Below are 27242 nucleotides of genomic sequence, written 5' to 3'. Positions count from 1 at the left end.
ACACTGAATACTGAGTCGCAGCAGAAGAATCGGCTATTCTGCTTGTGGATGCTGAGGTGCCCTTTCGAGTTGCGGAGATCTGCCAAGTGAAATGCACTGCCAATGTGTCAGGAGAGGCAGTGAATACTGAGACAGGAAATCAGCTCTAGAAGATGGGTAGCGACCTTGATTACAGAATGCTCTGACATGCAGTGCCTGCATTGTACAATGTGGCTTTTAATATTGCTTTTTGGTCCTTCGGAAGCAACATTTCTTGGGGATATATATGTGAAATATATCGTCATATAATTTATGGTACATATAATATCAGGTGTTTTGTTCATATTTCAAAGAGTTTCCCAATCAGACCAAAAATAAATAAGGGATAAACCATGGCTGTGCATTAAACAATTTTAATGCACGATGTGGAGGCAAAGAACCGCCCATCACAAAGCATTCAGACAGACCATAGTATAATCACAATTACTTCAAAGATTACTGATAAGCAAGTCTGAATAGAATCCACAGACTTTTTCTATATTGATATTCTAAGTAAAATGCATTTAAATATGGTAAAATGTCTTAAAGGTGCCGTAGAACGTCTTTTCAAAAGATGTAATATAAGTCTAAGGTGTCCCCTGAATGTGTCTGTGAAGTTTCAGCTCAAAATAGAGATTTTGATTTTTTTTTAATTCATTTTTTAACTGCCTATTTTGGGGCATCATTAACTATGCACTGATTCAGGCTGCGCGGCCCCTTTAAATCTCTCACTCCCTGACCCCCGAGCTCGTGACTATAAGGCCGTGTGTCCACCAGAGCATTTTTAGCCAGCTGAAAACGCTAGGCGCACTGCTTAAAACGGCCGTCTGTGAGCGCTTGAGAGCGCTTCTGCAGCGCAGCGTTTTTTTCCGTTGAGACGCTTTGTTGCTATGATACGGATTATACGCGTCACTGTTACTTATAACTGATTTTGCAGGTAATTTGTTTCAGACTTAAATTGTTGACACAATGTGAAATTACTGTGCTATGTATTTTTGGAGAGCAGCAATATTAATTTCTCATCCATTTTGTTCCGTTCTCTGTTTGTTGATGTTGTTGTACAACAAGAATGTTGTGATGGTTGGCCGGTGTTGTATTTGTCCCGCCCCTCCTTCACTCTGATTGGATGGCTGGCTAAAAAGTGACAGTGATGAGCGCAGCGTTTTACTCAAAGTTGAGCATTCTTCAACTCGAGGCGACCAGTAAAAAATGCCGAGCTCGCAACGCTTGAGCGTTAAAAAGACGCTCAGCGCCTCGTTACGCTCCTGGCGCTTAAAAAACGCGGCGTTCCCATTGAAAACAATTGAAAAAGTACGCTAGCAGCTGGAAAAAATGCTTAGGTGGACACACGGCCTAAGTGCAGTTATACAGTGCATAAACAAAGTTCACACAGCTAATATAACCTTCAAATGGATCTTTACAAGACGTTCGTCATTCATGCTGCATGCATGCATCGATTCCTGTGAGTATAGTATTTATTTGGATGTTTACATTTGATTCTGAATGAGTTTGAGGCTATATGCTCTGTGGCTAACAGGCTAATGCTACACTGTTGGAGAGATTTACAAAGAATGAAGTTGTGTTTATGAATTATACAGACTGCAAGTGTTTAAAAATGAAAATAGCGACGGCTCTTGTCTCCACGAATACAGTAATAAATGATGGTAACTTTAACCACATTTAACAGTACATTAGCAACATGCTAACGAAACATTTAGAAAGACAATTTACAAATATCACTAAAAATATCATGTAATCATGGATCATGTCAGTTATTATTGCTCCATCTGCCATTTTTCGCTATTGTTCTTGCTTGCTTACCTAGTCTGATGATTCAGCTGTGCACAGATCCAGACGTTAATACTGGCTGCCCTTGTGTAATGCCTCGATCATGGGCTGGCATATGCAAATATTGGGGGCATACATATTAATGATCCCGACTGTTACGTAACAGTCGGTGTTATGTTGAGATTCGCCTGTTTTCCGGAGGTCTTTTAAACAAATGAGATTTATATAAGGAGGAAGCAATGGAGTTTGAAACTCAACGTATGTCTTTTCCATGTACTGAATGCTTGTTATTCAACTATGCCGAGGTAAATTCAATTTTTGATTCTAGGGCACCTTTACACACAGGTACTACATACTAAAAGCTCAGGCAAATTAGCACTTAACATTCAAATGGTGGTTGGTATGTAGAATGATGGACGTTTAAAATCTGTAGATATTTGCAGTGCCATCGGTTAGCGCCAAGTCTTTGTGGGCCTGCTGATAAGGTAAGCTATCTTAAAATAATTTAGACAGGACCACTTTGGCAAGTTACTTGAGTTTATTGAACACAATTTATCTTTGGCGGTATGGTTCCTTATGGGGGTTCTTGCTCCAAAATTAATTGAACATACAAGAGCTTTAACATTAACCCTCCCGGAACCATCAGCTTGGAAATACATAGACAATTAAGACACTTAGTAATGTCTTTAAAAGCGAACATGATAATCGTGTAGATATGGCAGTGGGATACTGTAGCTTGGTTATGAGGATGAGTGTCTCTCAGCAGTGAGGTCCATGCCAGCCGGGACTTGAAAGCCTTAGTGATCTGAAACAAAAGAAGATGACATGAAGGTGCACAGTAATATGCTCATGCTTATAATGGGGAGGGAGGGAGGGTTGCGAGCAGTTTGAGCATACAAAGCAGTAATGCCACGTATATATGTCTCGTGTCTAATAGGAGAATGGTAGTGATTGGAGCGTTTTGACAGCTGACCGCATCAGCTGGTCGCAGCACTATGCCTACGTGGCCTGACTGAACTAACGCTGCACTTAATTTAATTTTAAAGACATTTTATGACTTTAATATTGAAATGGTTGAAAAAATAGGAAGGTACATTGATAGACAATTGTCTCTAAACATAATACAAAATTAGTATAAGAATTATAATGGCCAACTAGTCAATAACTGCTTAACGATTCCTAAAAATCTTTAACCCTATAAAGCCTATCCAGTACATGAATTACATGAATTTCTAAGGCCTCTAAAATCATCGTTGTACTAGAATGCATTATGTTTTGCCCACACAATTAAAACTACACAGATTTGGTTATAAAACTAAGCATTTAAATATCGTCTTAGGGTACGTTTACATGACAACGATGTACTAAAAATGAAATTGCGTTTTTCGTGTGCAGATGAGCGTTGTCAAAATGATCCCCGTTCACATGAATCCGCGGAAACAACTACAAATGCTGTATTATGCATGACAGGCCAGTAGTTGGCAATGTCACTTTGTAAACACTTTGCGCCTGTAGACTGAACATTTAATATGCATGCGCATGATTTCACCGTTTTCACAAATTTGCATTTTGTAGTTTATACAGAGACGATAAAGGTATTGTTTTTGTAACCCATTTTTTTGTAAGTTTTCATTTTTAGGCCCCCAAAACGCAGTTGTTGTGTAAATCAATGGCCAAAATGCATAAAAAGATTTCTGTTTTTAGTTGAAAATGGCCTCTTAATAAGACATGTCATTGGGAGATATAGGGCCCTATCATACACAAGTGTTTTTTGCTAGTTTCAGGTAGTTATCATTTTCACGTCCAGCATCCACGTTGTTTAAATAGCAAATGCACTCATGTCCATCTGTTCGCCCATGGGCGTGCTGGTCTGAAAATGAGGTGTGTTCAGGTGCATTGTTGGCGTGTTGCTATTTTAAGGCAACTGAAAACAACTGCGCCATTGACCAACGAAAACCTGGTCTAAAGTCAATGGCGCAGTATTTTTTTGTTATTTAAAGGGTGCGTTAGTAATATGCGCTTGTAGGTGGGTTCAAAACACAGGTGCAAGGATTACAATGTAAAAGATTATTATTGACTGACTCGTCAGGTTGAGGGTGTCTATGTTCTGCCATGTAAATAGCAATCCGTCATGGTGCAAGCGCACCTGGCTTTCAAAGAGACTTATTAAGAGACTAAGTACAACCCTTGTGGACCATGCGCCTGGCACAATGACCATTTTTTCTGTAGTTAAACTAGTAAAAGTGGATTCGGACACACCCTAAGTGCACCAGCACCATGCGCTTAGATCGTTAAAATAGGGCCCATAGAGTGACGACTGATATTTATATTCATTAAGTATTTATTTATATGTATTAAGTAGTCTGCTATACTGTTATAAAGATCTCTTTAATTTACATTACAAGCTACAGTATCAGAATGCTGTCGTACTTTTTGGCCACATAAATAACAGCAACTGTGCCAAATTGCATTCCTCAGTTTGGACTCTCACTATATCATACATTACAAGCCATAAAAGCCTGATGTACCAGATATGACATACAACATATGCAAAAAATTAAAAAGTAATACTTTTTTTTTTGTCTAAAAGTTCAATTAACTGTTCCATTTTAAAAAAAAAATAATAATAATTTCATGTCAAGCCTTACAGGGTTAAAATACATGACAAAAGATTTTACTCAAGTTTTGCAGCAGTACTGGACACACACAGCCAGGCAGATACTTCTTTTCAGATGTTTTGTCCACACCCTAACAACTACCAGTGAACACATTCTACCTGAATGAGGGTAGTGTAAAGTTCTGCAAACTTCTTCTTACTGCCACTTTTTGCTGGTTCAGCTGATATTTTCTCTGCATTACTGTCTGGTGTTTTGGAAAAACCCAGCTCTCAGTGCCTCTGCCTACGCTGTCTGCGTTTCAAGGTAGTACAATGCTGGTCATTGATGCATGCAAGACCACGCCTGTTAAGCTACAAAGAGAAAATGTACAAATCAAAACACGAAAAACAAACACACTGTACTTATACTATATTCGATAATTATATTAAATCTGGAGTTGGTGGAAATATTGGTAGAAATTCAGTTACACCCATATATACGCCAAATATACACCCATGCATTACAGTCTAGCCTCCTTTATTTTTCTTTTATACCGTTATACCATTAGTGTCAAATGACATAACCAGTGGCATCACATGCCATCTCGGTTGTATTTGCTCTTGAGAAGCAGGTGCATTTTCTCCTTTTTCTTTTCCAGACACCAGTCTCTTGACCCCCTCAACCTCATCTCTCAAATGGGTCACTCATTCCCCTTCATCACAGCGTTTGTATTGATGTGTGATGTGAAGTGTCAAGCTATTCATTTCATGTTTCTTACATTGAGGAGTGATGTGTCTCAGCCTTACACATCAGTGTGCGGCAAAGTGGGTGGGGGAAACCCAACATAAGGCATGACAGGCTATGATCTAATATTCCCATCATTTTAATGAGATGGTGATAACAAGAAAAGCAGATCCATCCTGTCTCCCACATTCCTGTAATTGAGCGCCGTGGATCTTTGTCCCTGCTCTCGCAGGACTCCGGTACAGCCGTATTATAATAATGACCTGGAGGCAACACAGATTTAATGGCGTTTGAGAACATTGTGTAATCTGGTTAAGGCAGATGGAGATATATGTCATGAATTTACATTCTGAAGTCGGAGTCATTATATAAATGTTACAATGCATCTCGCAGAACAATACAGAAGAGTATGCGATTAATTTGACAAAGTCTTGGGTGATACAAAGGCTGAGGTTGAAAGAAAAACACAAGGAAGGAATGCCTTTTAAAACTTTGAAAAGGCCAAATTAGATTTTACACTCATTGTTTGTATTGTGTCAGTTGTTACAAGGCAAAATAGTTTCTTACTTCAGCATAATTATTCATCTTGGTTACTGGATGGTTTATGGAGTCTTTCTGGTAAGAAACTGGGTCACTCAGCATGCTGTTCTATACATACCAATGAAGGAGTCAAACGTAGTGCTAAATCTGTTAAAACAGCTTTCTTCAGCAGGTACTTCAACACATTATTGACAACACTGTTGCGTTTTCTTTTTCGTTTTAGCTTGTACTGGTAAATCAACCTCTCCTCAACTTGGAAGAAAATGCTAGTGCACTTACTGCCCTCTAGAAATACTAACAGCAGAGATATTGTTCAGAATGATCAATAACAGCCATATCTTTTAACCCAGCTGTCTGAAATGGTACCCAAGCACATGCATTCATATTGGACAGCACCATTGGACTCCAAACCAATGTTTCAGGCAGTTCAATGGTGCAGAGTAAATTCGGATGGGCAAATTTTTACAATCGCATCACTTTCAGAGCAGTATTTCAGAGCAAAAACATCATCATTCAGTAACCATTCAATAATCCAGTTTAACTAGCTGCTAAATGTTCTGAAATAGTACTTTGTAATTAATGTTGTGGAAATAACGGCTACAGAAAGCAGGCAGTAAAGAAATTTTCATTAAAAAAACAATGTTTGTGTACATTTTTATTGGTCACAGCTGCAGTAATCATCAAGTGAGGATCAAATGATGGTGTCTAAATTCAGTTAAAAATTCAGACTTGTGGCACAGTTGTAAACCGTAAAGTATGACCAATCGTGGTACTCCATAGATATCAAAATTCATATTGGTCTCATTATAGGGATCAGATGGTTAACGGAACTTGGTCAGGGTGGACAACATATTTCATTTCATGCAAACAAAGCTGTGAAGGATAAACATACAATCCGATTAATAGTTTGTACAGTTGTGTGTACATTTACTCTCAGAAATAAATGGTCCAAAAACTGTCACTGGGATGGTACCTTTCAAAAGGTATACCTTTGTACCTCATTTACCCCTAAAGGCTGCATATTAGTTCCTGAAAGGTTTTAGAACAGTTTACATTTTAGAATATTTTAGAACAGTACATATTAATACCTTTTGAAAAGGTACCACACAATGACCGTACCATTTTTTTCCTAAGTGTTGGGGTGATGATTATTCAATTGATAAAACATTGAAAATATGTTTTTAAAAATGATCAGTGGACAAAAAATCTAAATCCCGAACACAATGACTATGAAAACACAAAAAAAATGCGCACAAACATGTGAAATAAAATTCCATTTACTGCCTGCTTTCCAGCACTATGATAACTGCGTTAGATTGTTCCCTCTCTTCTGTTTTTCTCTCAGAAGAACATGCAACTGTCATTTTCAATAAAGCTGTAAAACCCAGTGGAGCTGTAGAGCTTTCTGATTATCTGTCTTGAATGGACATAAATGCCATGCAGTCTTCTCTCAATAGGCTAAAAATTTTTAAAAACTTGCAGAATTACTTAACTGGCCTCCATTACACCTATTTTTACCTGAATGACTCCCTATTCCACTAAGGGTTGAAAAGACAGATACATTCCCCAAGTCTCTATCTCTCTTAATATGAAGTAAATGACCTAGATTAAAAAGCATTTAGTTAGAAATGATGATGCTAATTATCTCAATTACCTCTTGCTAGACACTAATGGAATTTTGAAAGCCACCTTTGTAACTTTTATAACTAGCTTTTATGGCTTTTTTCCACTTTTGAGAGTTATAATCAATCTTTACCCTACCGGAATGGCTGTCTGATTGGACATGGTTTTTAATACAGTGTTATAATTCACTGCATACTTCTTTTAAAATAAATGCCCTGCCTTGAATGGCCTTGCTTTGGAGTTGATCTATTTGTCTAGACTGAGCAGAAGCTGTTGACTCACAGTCTTTCGTTAGTTGTCGTTCATATTGATTGGCAGTGGGTTCGCTGAATTCACTGGTCTCGCTCGCAGTGGCTTTCAAGTTTTAGTAAATGCGTCTCTGTTGTGACAGGCCTTCTGAAGAGTGCGTTGAGTGCTGTTTGTTTCTCAGTGCATATTTACTTCCCTCAGTCAATTTCCACAGTTCATTGACTGACCTGAAAATATGCTGAGGAAAGACTTGTTCACGGAGGGCATGATGGTGCTTCAGAATGTATCCAAACAGTCCGCACTCCTTCAAACGGTGACTCTTGAGGAAATGGCTATCATACAGACATAGGAAAATAAAATTATTAGTGGTGAATATTGATAATATTAGAGAGAAAATTAAAAACATGCAACCGTCCACAGTTTCGCTTCAGACAGTGCACTGTAGTGTCCCTGAGGTAAAACTAGAATCATTCGCCGCTATAGGAGAGGAAGAATTATCTAAACTTATCAAATCATCAAAATCAACGACATGTATGTTAGACCCAATGCCGACTAAACTACTGAAAGAAATGCTTCCAGAGGTCGTAGGTCCACTTCTTGATATAATTAATTCATCCTTAACACTAGGATACGTGCCAAAAACCTTTAAGCAGGCTATTATTAAACCTCTTATTAAAAAACCTCAACTAGATCCGAGAGATTTAGTAAATTACAGGCCAATCTCGAATCTACCTTTTCTGTCAAAGATACTAGAAAAGGCAGTTTCAACACAACTGTGCTCCTTTTTAGAAAGAAATGGAATCTGTGAGGATTTCCAGTCAGGATTTAGACCATACCATAGTACTGAGACTGCTCTCGTTAGAGTTACAAATGATCTACTCTTATCATCCGATCGTGGCTGTATTTCTCTATTAGTGTTATTAGATCTCAGTGCTGCTTTTGACACTATCGATCACAACATTCTTTTAAAAAGACTTGAAAACTATATTGGCATTAGTGGAATTGCTTTGGCATGGTTCAAATCGTACTTATCTGACCGTTATCAGTCTGTAGTAGTTAATGAAGAGATGTCGTATCGCTCACAAGTTCAATATGGAGTACCACAAGGCTCAGTACTAGGACCGTTGCTTTTCACTCTGTACATGCTGCCCTTAGGAGAGATAATTAGGAAGCATGGTGTTAGTTTTCACTGCTACGCTGATGATACTCAGCTCTATATTTCCTCGCGCCCTGACGAAACCTACAAATTCACAAAACTAACAGAATGCATAGCTGACATTAAAAACTGGATGACAAGAAATTTCTTATTATTAAATTCAGAAAAAACTGATATCCTAATCTTTGGACCAAAAACTTCCTCACGAAAAAACCTTGAATACTCCCTAACACTTGACGGGTGCTCCATTAAACCTTCGTCCTCAGTTAGGAACCTGGGTGTGCTCTTCGATACCAATCTTTCATTTGAAAGTCATGTTTCTAGTATCTGTAAAACCGCCTTCTTCCATCTAAAAAATATATCTAAATTACGACATATGCTCTCAATGACAAATGCGGAACAGTTGGTTCATGCATTCATGACCTCAAGACTAGATTATTGTAACGCTCTACTGGGTGGTTGTTCTGCTCGGCTTTTAAACAGACTACAGTTGGTCCAAAATGCGGCAGCTAGAGTTCTTACTAGAACCAGAAAGTATGACCATATTAGTCCAGTTCTTTCAACATTACATTGGCTCCCTATTAAACATCGTATAGATTTTAAAATCTTGCTACTTACTTATAAAGCTCTAAATGGTTTAGCTCCCCAGTACCTAAGTGAGCTCTTAATGCATTATAGTCCTTCACGTTTATTGCGATCTCAGAATTCAGGCCAGTTGATAATACCCAGAATATCAAAATCAACTGAAGGCGGCAGATCCTTTTCCTATTTAGCACCTAAACTCTGGAACAATCTTCCTAGCATTGTTCGGGAAGCAGACACACTCTGTCAGTTTAAATCTAGACTAAAAACACATCTCTTTGCTCTTGCATACACATAACACATTATCAATACATTAACATTTTTCAAATCCGTTAAAGGATTGTTACGCTGCAATAATTAGGTCGGCCGGAACCGAGAACATTTCCTATAACACTAGATATACCTGTACATCAGAATAAGAATGGCATCTACGCTAATATCTGTCTCTCTGCTTATCCTGAGGTTTGCCGGGTGCTGGATCCAGGCCGTATCCAGATCAGATGGAGAACCTGTGTCTGGACCTGACTACAACGTAGCCCAGGAGACAATGGGCCTACAGATCCAGTTCTGGCTGCATCTATAATTCAGATTTTTAATCCCCGTATCCGCTTACATATATTTATATATAATCTATTTTTAATCTCTATAATAAAAATGTATAATTCAGATTTTGATCTCCATATCCATTTACATATATTATATATATCTTCCAAGGGGTTTTTTCCCTCCTAGGACTTTTTTCCCAGTGTTAGCACGCTGGGTTTTTCTCCTAGGGGGTTTTTTCCACCCCTGGGAGTCAGCCGACATTGGCTTAATGTAGCACCATCTTGTATATGTTACATATTACCACGCTTGTTTGTACAGCTTATTTTTAACCACTTCCCTTTTTTCTGTGCTTCTAATATGTAAAGCTGCTTTGAAACAATTACCAATTGTAAAAGCGCTATATAAATAAATTTGACTTGACTTGACTTGACTTGAATGCTAAATCCAAATTAATATAACTATAGTAGACTAGAAATTGGGTCAGTGGTTGCTAAGTCTAATAAATTATAGTAATTTTTTCCAGAATGTATTAAATTCAATGATCTGGCAACCTTATACCAGTACTGGATTAAAAATACTGCTACGGTAAATATAAAGAAACTGTTTTAGATTACTTTGGTTATCTTGAGGACCTTTTACAGTCTTATGAAGCATGTCGAGGGAAAAACAAAACAAAAAAACAATAACCCTAACACACTTTTGTATGAATATACACTGAAACATAAAATATGGATGTGCTGACAGCATCTAAATCATGAAAGTATTGCACATATGCACAGTTTTAAAAAGGTACACTCTAAAAAATGCTGGGTTGTTTCAACCCAAATTTGGGTAAAAAAATGGCCAAACCCAACTACTGGGTTAAATTTTTCAAGTCAAATTTTAACCCAACAGTTGGGATTTCCAATTCGATCAATACATTTAATTGGAATAAGACACTAAGGGCTGTTACCAATCAAATTAAATCATTTACAAATTTACAAAAAATAAAATAAAAAATACAACTGCATTAAATAATGTTATGGGATTGCAAGAAATGTTGGGGGGGGGGGGGGGGGGGGGGGGGGGGGGGGGGGTGATACTTTTAAAAATTAAACTAAACCACCAGTAGGTGGCATTAAGTAACCGTCTTAATAAGTGAGTCATTCATTCAAACGATTCATTCCAGTTGTTTATGAATGGGTCATTGAATCTTTGACTCAAAATGCTTCAAATTGCTAAATCATTCAGTAACGAAAACAAGGCTGAGCCTGCATCTCAATGAACATTCTATCCATCCTAAATAGTATGTAATATTATTAATATTCAATACTATTTAGGGCGGATAGTATGCACATTGGGATGCAGGCTAAGTGTTGCTCTGCTATTGTTCTGCTGTGATCTTTGTTTGAAACTATTTTCGCTGCTAAAATAGAACAAAAACAGTCAATATTCCTTCTAAAATGTAAGTGACTTAATATTAACTATTTGTTAACTGAACTGTTGTATGAAATCAGTGTCACGTTTTTAAACGTTATGGTAGCCTGTTAAGGAAAACAGCATTCTTGGTCGTGTTATATTGCTCAACTGTATCAAGTTATAAAAATCATTCTCGCATATTTTTTTATTTTTTTTATTGATGTTTTAATCAGGTCCTTGCCCGGCCGGACAAGTAAAATTCTCTTTCACTTGCCCCTTCAAAAAATCCACTTATTCTGGACTATTTGAAAAGCATTAGTGTTGAGCCCTGAAATGTTAAACCAGCGCTAAATCCTGATTTATAATTGAGACGTTGTCTGACAAAATCACAATAAACAAAAGATGAAGACATTTGCTGTGATTTTGGCTAACGTTGTATGTACACGTAAAATGATCACTCAGGTTAGAAGCAATAGTATCTATTTTATTTGTTCTCTGACAGAGTGCACAGCCTCAACTGAATACGCTGCTCCTCTCAGCCTCTCAAAGTTATTAATTATGAAGGCTATATTCAATATAAACTGGTAGTATTATTTTTCTTCCAAACTATCTAAAAAAATGTAATGCCTGTAGGAATAAAATGTAATGCTTTTAATGCCATTTAAGGCCTTAATTTTAGCTAAATTTTATTATATAAATATTTTAGCAGTAACTGTCCCATGGCAAACAAAAAATTAAACAATTAAATGTCATGATTAACTCAAATATTTTATATTAATATTTTTTTTTACATTTGTAATTTTTATTTAATAAAATAATATACAATAATATCAATCTATAATGGAATTAATATTATATGAATCTCAAAGAATTTGTACAGCTCCATATTTAATTATATGTAACACATTATGAACATTATTGTCCAGTGAGCCTTTATTAATAGCTCACTACTTCTCACTGGCTTTCAATGATCGCTAAATGATTGCAAATACTTATGACTATTGAGCCAGTTGGCTTCTCATTCTTGATGTAGACCAGCTATGTGGATTCTGAGTATAATTTCTGTCGGTGGGCTTCTATACATTCTTATCATTATATGCTTTTTATGATTATGCCTTTCATTTTTGATAATTTTTTTAATAGATAATTTACCTTTTTATAGTATTTTTGTATGATATTGATGTCTTTTATGATGTGTTGTAAAGTACATTGGTCAGCTGCTGTTGTATAAATGTTACTATATAAATAAACTTGCAATGCAAACTATGCAAACATATGAAAATGAATTTGCACTAGAACCACGCTTTACGTCTCAATACCTTTGATTGCCGATTAGAGTTTACAAAAGAGGGTCCAATTCTCTTTAACTGCTACACCGTACTAATGGCCCCTTATACCTGACTTTCGGTATGATCTGACTCAAATGAACATTCATTCCAGGGCTCCATACCTCAGGCCTCCTGCTGCACTTCGGCTGCTCCAAGTGTAATTATGTTACTGTATCAAGCGATGTAATAGCACAGACTCTCTTCTCTCGAGGCGGTAGGTTTCTGCCAAATTCTCTAATAAATGAATCGCAGGTTTGATGCTTTTGGACTCAGGTACATGCAGGGTTGTATGTCTGCTCTCTGAGCTGCAAAATGAGATTGATCACCATGGCTGCAAGAGGCAAAAAAAATTGTTTTTAGTGAGATCTTTAAATCTTTAAACAGTTGTGAAACTCACAAGTACAAGACTATAGATTTTTAGTTACTGTACATAATAGAAGGCAACAGCATACATTATTTTTTTTTTTAAATGCAAAATTTTCGATTCATTGTACAAATGCAAACTACTCAATATTTATTTGTGTATTAAATAAATATAAAATGACCCAACGGGTTGTCACAACAGGGTCAAAATATTCAGTGAATAATCGATTCAGTTTCTAAAAGCTATTGTATAACCTCAGAATACCTGAAATATAGCATCATACAGATCACTTGCTGAAGAAATAGTTCAAAGAATTTTCATTTTTGGGTAAACTATCCCTTTAAGGTCAAAAACAGAGTCTGTGGCTTAACAGCATGCATTAACCTTACATTGTCACAGAGGACGGATCCTAAGAGACAACAAAAGAAAGATAAAGAGAGAGCAATGACTTGCTCTGAGACGCTTCAGTGTGGCACTTAGATGAGCGTTCCATCTCAGGATCAAAGCCGACAGAGAGCTCATCGTAAGCAAGATCTAAACTCGCGCTGAGGAGTCAAGTGCGTCTCCCGCCCCGCAGTCCAGACACGACTGCCACTCTGGAACAGACAGAACAGACAGCAGAAAAGGCCACAGGGCAGAGAAGAAAAAAACAAAAAGGGCCTTCTGAATCCACACACACACACACACACACACACACACACACACACTCACTTCCATTCCTGCTAGAAGAGACTTTGCACCACAGGATCACTTTCCCCTGCAAATCTCATTAAACATGCAGCGACTCTGTGTTTCTGCTGATGTGGTGTGCTAGAGATGTAATCTGCATATCTGCATGTCTAATACCAAATTATTAAAGATGGTATTAAGCATTTTTAAGAGACAAGTAAAAATATATGCTCAGGTTGGTGTAGGGGGAGGATGGCATTAGACTGAAGTCCTTGATCTTTTCCAGCTTTTAAAACACAGCATTCACAAGGACAAAAGCGGTTTCCGTTATCCTCTTTAAATGCACAGCTGCATTCATTTGACCCAATAAAGTAAGCTGTTGATCTTTCCTTTCCATTTCAGAGAACAAAAACACGCTTTCTACACTACAGTATGACGCTCTCATGGGACATAGCTTCTTATCATAGATGAGACAAAACCAAGTGGGCCAGAAAAACTCTTCTGTATAGTCCTAGTTTCTCAAGGTTATGTGTAAAGATAGATCCAGTTTGCCAGTGCAGTGTTGTTGGATGTGGGTTAGTCTTGGGCTAAGTAAGGCCTGTCATTAGAGACATGCTCAAAGTAGCCGAACAGATGGGAGCATTGTTAATTTAAACCCTAGGGAGTCTAGAGTACAGGCTTCGCTTTTTTTTTTTTTTTTTTTGTCTGCCTAGACTCCAATCAGACCCCTCTGACACATTTTGTGTGTTTTTACAGGTTGGTCGTCTAGCATATCAGCGTTGCTGCAGTGGAACTTAATGAGAGTTGGATAAAGCCATGTTTTTAAAAAATAGCAGTGACACTTTCAACTTATTTTTAAACAGACAACATCAAAAGTTGCATTGCTAAATTCATAAATTCCTTCTAAAATCATAGTACACATTCCTGCTTCAGTAAAAACGGACTATGTTCAAGATAATATATATCCGCTTCAGAGCTCATGCTGATGCTGTCAAGCATTTATAATTCATTTCTCATTTTACTATAGAATAATGAGCTACCTTCACTTAATTCCCACCGTAGAGCTGAGATGGAACTCAGAAGTCAATTTAGGGATTAGACACTCGGCATCACGAGTTCAAGAAGATGCTGTGGAAGAAAAATAAAGAACATTCTTTGATTTTTGTATTCCAGCCACTGTTGAAGAAACATTACATTCAAAAATGAAAACATTTACCTCATGTTGTTCCAAAACGACATGATTTTCTTTCTTCTGAAGAATAAAAAAAAATAAAAAATAATGTGTTGGTCACTTTTCCATGCAATTACAATTACATAGACAGATTTTAAGCTTCAAAAAACGACTGACATTTTTGTTTTTATTCACTAATAATCTATTTGATAACTTTGAGTGAAAAGATTGATTTGTGAATTAATTATTCAGACTGATTTCGTGAACTGAAAAGGCCCAATTATTAAGAAGATCGAATTTGGGCAAAGTTGGTTTTTCATTAAAACAATTTTGTTTTGCAAAATTAAAAGTCCACTTTTGGCCCTCTAGAGATAAAAAACAAAACTGCATGTAGTTTGAGGAAGAACATTGTTTTTTGTTGTGCCTCAGCTCTGCAGTGTAGATGAATATGGTTATCATACAGCTCATAAAACATTCACTACTAGGCTTATGAGCTATAACCAGTTGAGATGAAAAGGATCTCAAGCTGACAAGCTGAAGATGTTACTGTAGCTATACCCATTAACAGACACAGAACTTCATTGAAAATTAATTCCAGCACAGCTCTACAACAACCATATGAAATGACCCTTCACAATAGATGATGCTTTACAATGAACTCTGTTAGAGTTAGCAATTTATCTGTTCAATAAAAAAACCATACTCATCTGTTGAGTAATAAAAACACCATCTCCATGTCGCTTTTACAACATTTCAAATCTCTCAGTTCTGCCATCTCCAAAAAGCCAAGCCAATGTTGATTCTCATTTTATACGAGCTCTGTCGCATTCTCTTTTTTTGCCAGCAGAATCTCCTCTGTTGAGCGTTTTATTTTTTAAACGGGTGATTCCCGAAGGTTCGAGATTTAGCGTGCTCCATGTCAAACACCATACACGCCCGAAAGTAGCCGGAGCAACTTTTCTCTATTTACGCATATGACGAGACACACACTAGTCAGTGACGTATGTACGCAATTTCCCACGAAAACCATCCTGCTAGGTCTAAAATATAAACACTTATCATAGGCTTACCATAGTGAATCAAGGTAAGGCAAAAACACATTTTGAAAGAAGGATTAATGATGTATTGATGATGGGCTGTTAATTTTGAACAACGACAACAAAATAGTTACATAGTGTATCTTTAAATTACCTATAACTGACAGTTCATTTTCAAATCTAATTTATGTGTATGGTCTATTTTTTATTATTATTCTTGTGAAATATTCCAACTTCTTCATATTGTTTATTGCATTTGGAACACCTGTGAAATTTGGTGGTGGTCACTGAAAGGTCAGTGTAGTGTATATATTAATATGCATTAAGGTAATAAAATATCCTGCTTTCATAATACAACATTTCCTTAACAGCTGTGCATGTGCGGATGTGCTTTTTATGACATGTGCCTAATGGGCTGCAGGCACATATAAAATATAAAACACTCAACCTGTGTGCTGATAGTAACATGACGTGTCTCCATCTTATGCAGCAGGACCACAGGCAATCAGTCAAAGAAACTGACAAGACGGTTGGTCCCTTCATGTAGTAGCACAAAAAGTAAATCACAGGAGCTCATGTTCTTATATGTACAGTAAAATAACCTCACTAAGATGTTTATACAATATGACAGCACAAAATGTCAACTTTATATTAAAAAATATTCTACAATTAATACAAAAGGATTGTAATTACTGGCCAAGTGACATTTAGTTGTTGGAATAAATAAAATTCAAGTAAATACAATGGGAAAAAATGAAAAATATACAAATATTACAAATATGCAATGATGTGTGTATTTGTTCGAAGTATCTAACAGAGAATAACGTTAAAGGAAACATGTAAACCAATAAACTGTGATGGATGGATGGATGGATGGATGGATGGATGGATGGATGGATGGATGGATGGATGGATGGATGGATGGATGGATGGATGGATGGATGGATGGATGGATGGATGGATGGATGATAGATAGATAGATAGATAGATAGATAGATAGATAGATAGATTAGACAAAAAGCTCACAGCAACAAGCAAACATTGACTACAACAATCAGTTATTAATATTTTGTTAGTTCTCTCATTTTTGCATGTGTTTATTACAAACCTGATTCCAAAAAAGTTGGGACACTGTACAAATTGTGAATAAAAAAGGAATGCAATAATTTACGAATCTCATAAACTTATATTTTTTTCACAACAGAATATAGATAACATATCAAATGTTGAAAGTGAGACATTTTGAAATGTCATGCCAAATATTGGCTCATTTTGGATTTCATGAGAGCTACACATTCCAAAAAAGTTGGGACAGGTAGCAATAAGAGGCCGGAAAAGTTAAATGTACATATAAGGAACAGCTGGAGGTTTGCAACTTATTAGGTCAATTGGCAACATGATTGGGTATAAAAAGAGCCTCTCAGAGTGGCAGTGTCTCTCAGAAGTCAAGATGGGCAGAGGACCACCAATTCCCCCAATGCTGCGGCGAAAAATAGTGGAGCAATATCAGAAAAGAGTTTCTCAGAGAAAAATTGCAAAGAGTTTGAAGTTATCATCATCTACAGTGCATGATATCATCCAAAGATTCAGAGAATCTGGAACAACCTCTGTGCGTAAGGGTCAAGGCCAGAAAACCATACTGGAAGCCCATGATCTTCGGGCCCTTAGACGGCACTGCATCAGATACAGGAATGCTACTGTAATGGAAATCACAACATGGGCTCAGGAATACTTCCAGAAAACATTGTCGGTGAACACAATCCATCGTGCCATTCACCGTTGCTGGCTAAAACTCTATAGGTCAAAAAAGAAGCCATATCTAAACATGATCCAGAAGCGCAGGCATTTTCTCTGGGCCAAGGCTCATTTAAAATGGACTGTGGCAAAGTGGAAAACTGTTCTGTGGTCAGACGAATCAAAATTTGAAGTTATTTTTGGAAAACTGGGACGCCATGTCATCCGGACTAAAGAGGACAAGGACAACCCAAGTTGTTATCAGCGCTCAGTTCAGAAGCCTGCATCTCTGATGGTATGGGGTTGCATGAGTGCGTGTGGCATGGGCAGCTTACACATCTGGAAAGGCACCATCAATGCTGAAAGGTATATCCAAGTTCTAGAACAACATATGCTCCCATCCAGACGTTGTCTCTTTCAGGGAAGACCTTGCATTTTCCAACATGACAATGCCAGACCACATACTGCATCAATTACAACATCATGGCTGCGTAGAAGAAGGATCCGGGTACTGAAATGGCCAGCCTGCAGTCCAGATCTTTCACCCATAGAAAACATTTGGCGCATCATAAAGAGGAAAAAAGAAGACCTAAGACAGTTGAGTAACTAGAAGCCTGTATTAGACAAGAATGGGACAACATTCCTATTCCTAAACTTGAGCAACTTGTCTCCTCAGTCCCCAGACGTGTGCAGACTGTTATAAAAAGAAGAGGGGATGCCACACAGTGGTAAACATTTTTTGAGATGTGTTGATGCCATGAAATTTAAAATCAACTTATTTTTCCCTTAAAATGATACATTTTCTTAGTTTAAACATTTGATATGTCATCTATGTTGTATTCTGAATAAAATTTCTGAATAAAAAAAAAACTTCCACATCATTGCATTCTGTTTTTATTCACAATTTGTACAGTGTCCCAACTTTTTTGGAATCGGGTTTGTAGTTCATATGTGATATATATATATAGCCATTTAAAAATGCTTATCAGCTGACCACTAATTCTAATGGAATTAATGTATTTCAGGCAGCATGACATTTATGTTCAATTAGACTGTACTGTTGAAATGAATAAGGCATGTAACACGAACACATACCCATTACATGAGCCATTTCGGGAACATGTCTAAGTACTTATAGGTCTATTTTCTTGTTCTCCTTTTGGATGAAAAGAGAAATACAGGCGGTCTTCTGCAGAGATCTGGTGCAGCTCAATTTAACCAAGGATCAAATCCTCTGGGAGTAAGTATGGCACCTTTATCAAAAGCATCACACTCTCAGTACTCTGCACCATAGCTGCATGGTGTTTGAAATGCACGGCAGCTATAAAAGCAGAAAAATGACTGAAATTGCAATGTTTTGCCAAACATTCAGTAAATCTGACATAAAATCAAATGAACCTAAAGATTTTCTGATTTCAAGTTGATTATTTTAGGTGCTATGTCTTTTCCATAAAAACATTTATAATAGACCAGTATCAGCACAAGAAGAAAAAAAGATAGTGACCTATTTTCAGCAGGCTGCTCTATTTTCTTGCACACCTGGGATGAGAATACAAGCCGGCATAAAGTTTGTCTGTTTTTCCCCCTCCTTTTTATCTGTCAGTCGCTCTCTGTTATGTCCTGTTTCAGTTTACACACATATGACCCATGTTTATCTCCCCAGGTTTTGAGCAGCAGAGCTCCAGTGTTGAACCACTAAACCAAAATGCTGTTGTACAGATGTGGCCTCTGAACACACAAAAGAAACGAGCAAGCGAGCTAATTGAGCTGGGTAATTGGCCATTATTTACCACAGAGATGACGCTCTCCACCGCTGGCTTTGACACATCTGTACAGCTCATTAGTGTGAGGAACTCTCTCAAACGAGGCAGGAAAACGTGGCAAGCTGCTTTGTTTCAGCTGTTATGTAACTGCAGGTTGCTCTCATGCTCATAATTGACCTGGAAGAAACATGTTTCAATCTCTGTACCTTTGTAGTTAATAGTGGTAGGTGGGTTTACAAAGTCAGTGATCATGTGAGTCCTGTACATACAGTACATCTTAGATTTGACAATAATAGGCTGCGCTGGCTAGCAGTAAGTCTTGTAAATGATTAAATTGGACAGGGTTCAACAAAAAGGACTTTTTTTGGCCAGTAGTTCAGATTTTAACAATTTTCATTGTCCTACACTGTTGTATCAAGTAAAACAAACAAACAAACAAAAAAAACACATAACGTCAGGATGAAATGGAAATTGCAACCGTCTTCTCTATTGTGATGTATATCCTAGTGAAATGTTTTTTCAAACAAGAAAATAAATGTAAGGCGGGACTTGATTTTGTCCATTGGGAATTGATTGGATCATTGTGGTTTGCTATTGTTGTGATATCATGTGAGTGACAGGTTGTCTTGTATAATGTTCTTAAAAATAAAAGTCTTATTTTTTCATATGTATAAATGTGTGAGTGTTACATTTCAGTTTAACTTTATGACGATTTAATTCATAAACCCATTTCATGACAACTCTCGGAGTGTTGGGCATGGTAATGGGTTTGACAATGTTGATATGTTTGGTTTTTGACAGAATGTACAATATAGCATACATGAATTACCATAGCAGATCTATACAGGTGGAGCTGGGGAAGGTGGAGGGTTTCTGAAGTGCGCAGCAATGCTACCAAAGTATTTTGAAGGTTGAGCACACAAGCTCATTGGGTACTGGTACAACAGGAACCAATCAGCTGTGCCCTATAGATAATGATGTGATTAAGAGCAGGTTGAGTTAACCTTTTCATACATAAGATTAGAATATTCTGGCTGACCCCCCAGTGTGAGTTTTTCAAAGCAACCCTTATTTAGAACGTATCACTTTATTGTTTCCATGGTGACGGGTCATTGCTCGTCACGTGATGCACCGCAGCCACAATAGCGCTTTATGACTGATGATCAGCTTTTATTTAATTTTTCCTTTTTTATTCGAAATATTAACAAATTTGTTGACTATAGCATGAAATATCTGATATTCCGATTGTCAAATATGTGCAAGTGGATGTGTTTTGATGATTAAAGACCTTTATAATGATCGCGTTAGTTGAGCTATACGTGCGAAGGGTGTCGCCATGTTTGTTTGTGCCGCAGTACAGAGAATCGGATCTGTTAGATTTACAACGCGCAAATTCATCCACTTCACCTGAAACACATGAAAGTAAGTGTGCCGGTGAACTGGGAGAAGAAATAAGTAAACTTTAAAGTTACTTACACAATGTGTATCTGATATGAATAAAAAGTGTCATCTAATTATAATGGAAATTACTGTTATTGCCGCTTCCATAGACATTGTGTATTTTACAAACTCTAAATGTATTGTTTCATGTGTATTTAAATGTCTGAAACCTAAAATAAACATTATGTGGTTAAAAAAAACACTGCATATTTGTGATATGAAAAGCGCAGAGCGTGTCCATCTCTGGCTCGTGCGAAAACACATTTGAATTTAGCAGTTGATCACATGACGCACTGAACGTTCTAATCCCACCGGCGTGGTCGTACACGTCAAAGGGTTAAAAGACCTATTAGCCTTTGCATTTTTACAATGCCATACGTTGCAAAAAATTATTGATTTGTTTATAATTTTCAACCCAATCTAAATGATCCTTCATCCAACTAGATGAAATTACGTTGGTGACATTTAAATAAAAAAAATTCACAACAATGAAATTCAACTCATCATAAAACACCAAATGTGTAAGTTTTCCAGGCATAAAAACACATGCACATAATCAACAAACATAACATGTAGTGACAATGCAGGTAACAGATACGACAACAGACGTTTTGAGCAGATTAAAGCCACTATACGCATTAAAAACTAAACCCATTCAGAACCAATGAATTTCACATTGAAATTCAGCCCCTGGTCTCAGATGGGAGTAAATGTCTCTCCCCCAGCTGCACCTGACAGCAAGTCTCGGTTCTGTTTACGTGCTTCAGCTCCCATTACAGCCCTGCGCCGATTGCCATCAAAATAGATCTTTAATTTTGCAAGTGGGATTCATACCTCCATCAAAACAATTGCCTGTCATGCGGAACAACAGTTGGCAGTGTTGCATTTGATGAGGCAATCAGTCCACTGATCCTGCTGCATTTGAGCAGATCCTAATGACTCTTTGCATCAGAAAAAAAACATTCAGCACACTGACCGTGTGCTGGTAATGGCTAATAAAAAGTCATTTTTCTTCACATAGATTAAAACATTTATATTAAAATAAAAATATGTTTAGACAGCTCATCGAAATAACTGGTAAAATTGCATTTAGTGATTACATTATATATTTGTATTGCATAACCAATAGGAAACCATCTAAAAAAAAAAAAAGTAGTTACCTGTTTTAAAAGCAAAATATTAATAAATATAATACAAATATAGTATAAATATATAATATAAAAACAATGATTAAATTATTATATGATTCTACAATTATGTGTGTTGCTGCAAATAAAGGCATTTTATTAACTCAGTTGAAAGAAATCAAGACTCCCAAACTTTCTGACCAATGAATTTGACTAATTTTCTTGTCGCTTGCAATTACTGCGATATTTTTTATGGATTTCACTCATATATAAATCTCCAGGTGGTGAAATATTCTAGCAAGATGAGCTTTTATTTATTACCAAATTCTTCACGACTCTATTCGCCAGAGTTTGAAACCTACAGGCCTGTATTTAAAAAAAATTCCTGATATCTCCTGGTTTTCCATGACTGTGGGAATCCTAAAGAGAAGATTGAAAAAGAATGAACGCCTGCATACCAAAGTAGGGTATTATGCCGTGAAAATTAAAAAGAAAAGGAAGAACCTACTCCACTGAAACATGGCCATTTAAAATTCAAAGCCTCTTTCATAGCAGAGTGACTTAACTCTGAATTTGTTGCTTCAGTAGATCAAATAATAGAATTATGTGCATGTCGACCTCTGTCTTAATTACAGCTTTCAAAACATATTAATCAGGCAATCAGAGCAGGTCGGCCCTCTGCAAGGAACAAGTCAGGGGGAGCGAACAGAGAACTCTACATTACTCTTATTAGAAGCACTTGGATAGTATTCTGCATGTGATCTAGTTTAATTAAATAAAAATTTGATTTAAAAAAGGGTGAGGCACCACTGAGCAGCATTGCCAGACGCGTAACATACAGTAAGCTCTTGCAATCAGGGAAACCTGTAAAGACACATTGTGCAGTCCACAATGGGGAAAAATGATTGTAGCATCACATGTTTAGAGAAAGGTGGATTGTTTTATGACTGTACAGGTGTATCCTAGCAACCAGGCCTCTTATGTTTGCTCTGCATCAGTGGTCTGTAGCTCATGTCACCATGAAAGGTTGCACAGAACATAAAGGAGATAAGACATTTGGTGTTGTAACAATTTTCCCCAAAGTAAGAGCAAAATTATTTATTATATACGAGATTGAACAACAAAACAGCACTCAACCTTATACGTCCACGGAACAGTGCTTTCTGACCATTTCATGCATCTGTGGAGGAATCGCTCTGGATTGTTTGTTTCTTTCTGTTATACCAACAGCCTTATTCCTTATTCCTGTGGAATAAGGACACAACAAAATTAAGTTTCTCAATGACTGTCTTTTCAGCAGGTCTATATGATGAAAAAAAAAAAAAAAATCTGCAAATCTGTACATTGGGTAAAATTAAGCCTAAAACTGGAAAGCACTTAAGCTCTAATCTGATTGGCTGGCGTGACAACTTTGATAAGTACGGAAACAGAGATTTCTTGATCAGTCCTCCTGGAAACAAGTATGATGATACAATAAGAGCATATCAGGAAAAAAATAATCACTGTATTTGCCAAAGTTTGCCAGGTGTAACATCTGGAGAAAGCAGGCTGAGGCATGGATCTATGTGCAGGGGTATTTACAACCCGAATTCCGGAAATGTTGGGACATTTTTTAAATTTGAATAATATGAAAACTAAAAGACTTTCAAATCACAAGAGCCAATATTTTATTTACAATAGAACATAGATAACATAACAAATGTTTAAACTGAGAAATTTTACAATTTTTTGCACAAAATGAGCTCATTTCAAATTTGATGCCTGCAACAGGTCTCAAAACAGTTGGGACAAGGGCATGTTTACCAAGGTGTGGCATCTCCTCTTCTTTTAAAAACAGTGTGAAGACGTCTGGACCATGTTTACATATGGCTTACTTTTTGCATGATAGAGCTTTAGTTGGCATCTGCAGATGGCACGGCGGATTGTATTTACATACAGTGGTTTCTGTAAGTATTCCTATGCCCATTTAGTAATGTCATTGACACAATCATGCCGATGAGTGATACAGTGTCATCTGAGGGCCCAAAGACCATGGGTATCCAATAAATGTCTTTGGCCTTGTCCCTTGCACACAGAGTTTTCTCCAGTTTCTCTGAATCTTTTGATGATGTTATGCACTGAAGATGATGAGATTTGCAAAGCTTTTGCAATTTGACATTGAGGAACATTGTTTTTAAAGTATTCCACAATTTTTAGCACTCTTTCACAGCTCTGCATATCTTAAAAGTGTAAAATTTCTCTGTTTAAACATTTGTTATGTTATCTGTTCTATTGTGAGTCAAATATTGGCTCATGCGACTTGAAAGTCTTTAAGTTTTCATTTTATTTAAATAAAAAAAAAATGTCCCAACATTTCTGTAATTCGGGTTGTAATAAAGAAACAAGTATACAAATGATAAGCAACACGGAAAACAAAGAAAAGCAAAGGACAAACAGGGACCATCACCTTCAACAACTGAAAAAGAACAAGTGAAACACAAGGGATATACACCAGGGTTAAAGGGATAGTTCACCCAAAAATGAAAATTATCAAGCCCTCAAGCCATCCTAGCTGTACACAATCGGAGATATATTTTAAAATATCCTTAGTGCTTAGTGCTTAGTGCAAGGTTTATAATAGCTGTGAATGGGGGGGCCACATTTTTTTTATCGTAAGCTTAGACGACTCTCACGGTTCAAACAAATAGGGCTGTGCAACAAACTCAAGCTCCTCAGACATTTCTCTTTAAAAATTCTTGTTTTAGACTTCTAATTCATGACCTGTGTTTTGTTTTGCTCTCTCCTCTGTGCCTCCGCGTTCGTCATTGCGTCATTGCATTCAGGTCAAAAGTTGCTATTCCACCCAAATCGACTTGCGCAGTATGTGTACGGTCATCTGCCGCAAGCTAGTTATTTTGTTTAATTAAGTTTTAAATATGGATATTTTTCTTACAAAAACGCATAGCTTCGCTTCAAAAAGGCCTTTATGTTCTATGTTCAAAATGCAGGCCCCCATTCAGAACCATTATAATCCTTGTAGGACTAAGGATATTTTTAAAAATATCTCAGATTGTGTTTGTCTGAAAGAAGATACACCTAGGATGGCTTGAGTGTGAGTAAATCATGGGATCATTTTCATTTTTGAGTGAACTAACCCTTTAACAAGCTTAACAAGTAAACAAGACACACCTGGTGAAACTAATCAAGGGAGAACCAATGAACAATTGGACTACAAACGGAATAAAGCATAGCACAAACAGGAAACACTAACATAAAAGTCCAGGAATCCACACAGGGAATATGTAACAGAGTCCTTAAGATCAGCTTGCAGACTCTCACTGGAAAATAACCTAAAACAAAAGTCCAGGTGGGTGGAGGGCCAGGCCTGTGGAGTGGAAGAGGGCCTGGAAACAGGACAGTTGGCCAGGGCGGAAGAGGCTGAGCAGGAAGCTAGGGCGGAGCAGGTGACCAGGGTGGAGCAGGCAGCACATGAGAACAGAGTGCAGTTGATGACCAGTAGCAGAGCTGTCAGAGGACCCAGAAAGTTCAAAAACGGCCTCAGTGGCCATAACAGAGCCATCAGAGTACACAGATAGTTCAGAAATGCCCTCTGTGGCTGTAACAGATGCATCACGGGAAACAGAGAGTTCAGAGGAGAATGTCGCCATCGCCTCGGAAGAAACAGATGAGATGAGTGCAGCCCAAACACAAAATGTCTGCTGCCATCACTGGAATCAACAGAAGACACGGGAACAACCACCAGGGTAGTCAGTGCTGAGATCGGCGGGCTAGATGGCAATGGTCTAGGGATGCTGGCTACACTTACTTGCATAGGGACCACCTTAATAGCTTCATGTGTGGCGATCATGATGACCGGGAACTCTGGCACGGTGTCCATGATGGCTGAAGACTCTGGCGTGACATACGTGGCAGCTGGAGTCTCTTGCGTGGCGTTCATAAAGGGAGATCCACACAGCAGCAGGCAAAGTCTAAATATTATTCCAGGGTCCAGCTGGGGCCTCCCACTGGCATCAGTTGGCCAATGTCATCATCCAGCCCAAAAACATTCTATTAGCATGACTTCATCCAATGGAGCAAGGTGGAAGCAAGCTAAAAACTCCCCCACATAGTCCTCGATGGGATGGCCATTCTGAACAATGAAGCAGAGAATGCTCACCGGGTCCCGATCACCTCCTGCTTAATCTATTAAAATGGTCAGTTGTTCTGTAACATCCGGAGAAAGCAGGCTGAGGCATGGATCTGCGTGCAGGGGTATTTAATAAAGAAACAGGTATACAAATGATAAGCAACATGGAAAACAAAGAAAAGCAAAGGGAACAACAGGGACCATCACCTTCAACAACTGACAAAGAACAAGTGAAACACAATGGCTACATATACACCAGGGCTGCGCTCAGCCCTGACAAAACGTTGCAAAACAGTGGTGCGTTGAACACCCTGTTCTGATGACGCAAGAGTTGCAACTATGGCAGCTGCGAAGGCTATTCTTTGTGTTATTTTTGAAGAATTTTTGGAGCCAGATGAAATCGGTATAAATACGTGTTTAATACTGCAAAATACGCTCAATGTTACAGTCACTGCCCTTGCCGTCCAGAATAAAAGAGAACATCCCAATTTCCACAAAGGAATTTGTGGAAACTGTGGTTCCTAATTATTGTGATCCAACATTTGCCTTTATGTATATGAAAGCTTATTAAAGTATCACTCCATAATACAATAGCAAAATATATAAGTATAGTATTTTTATGTTACATTAATCAGTGTCTAGCACATCTTCCTAAGGAAAGGATATGGACCAGAAGACATTGCAATTACTAAATGATATTTAGACAGACTTAAAGAAGTTCCAGATCTATACTTGTGCTCTTATTATTTAAGTTATTTTGCCATTAATGTAAATAAACATGTGCAAACAATATACTTGCTCTTGTGAATTTATTTTGAAGTTAATTACATTTATGAGCTGTTTCTTTAATACTGGTTAATAAGGGTTATATACATGTTGATGCTGATTGGGCTGACATTTTTGACACGCCCACCAAACAAGAGAAAACTTATGTCAAACCCATTGCACACTGTTGCACACCGTTTCCAAGAAACATGACGTTCAACCCGGAAACCGTAGCAAAACATTGCGCACCGGTTTGAGTTTGAACGTGCCCCAGGGATAACAAGATTAACAAGTAAACAAAACACAACCGGGGAGACTAATCAAGGGAGAACCAATGAACAATTGGACTACAAACAGACTACAAAGCATAGCACAAGAAACAGGAAACACTTCAACATAAAAGTCCAGGAATCCACACAGGGAATATGCAACACCAGGTTAGTGACATAAAATCTTTAAAAGATATATTCTGGGTTT

At 37.5% G+C, this 27242-nt stretch overlaps 1 long non-coding RNA gene across 8 annotated transcripts in view; it reads right to left on the bottom strand.

Annotated features, from left to right (window-relative positions):
* Positions 1-2329: 2329 nt before the first annotated feature.
* LOC125277153 overlaps positions 2330-27242 on the bottom strand; it is a 72830-nt gene continuing 47917 nt past the window's right edge. For 5 of the 8 annotated variants that reach the window (XR_007186823.1, XR_007186822.1, XR_007186821.1 and 2 more), the window contains 5 exons: positions 14819-14854; positions 13383-14730; positions 12692-12900; positions 7787-7891; positions 2330-2611 (listed from right to left, as the gene is read on the bottom strand). This is a non-coding gene — a long non-coding RNA (uncharacterized LOC125277153). Of the gene's footprint in view, positions 2612-7786; positions 7892-12691; positions 12901-13322; positions 14731-14818; positions 14855-23011; positions 23120-27242 lie in introns of all 8 variants that reach the window. The other 3 variants (XR_007186825.1, XR_007186824.1, XR_007186827.1) reach the window with 3 other exon arrangements.

The sequence above is a fragment of the Megalobrama amblycephala genome, linkage group LG10 (assembly GCF_018812025.1).
Source record: "Megalobrama amblycephala isolate DHTTF-2021 linkage group LG10, ASM1881202v1, whole genome shotgun sequence".
Lineage (NCBI taxonomy): Eukaryota > Metazoa > Chordata > Actinopteri > Cypriniformes > Xenocyprididae > Megalobrama > Megalobrama amblycephala.
Note: the sequence above shows the minus strand (reverse complement) of the source record. Positions and strands in the feature narration are given on the sequence as shown.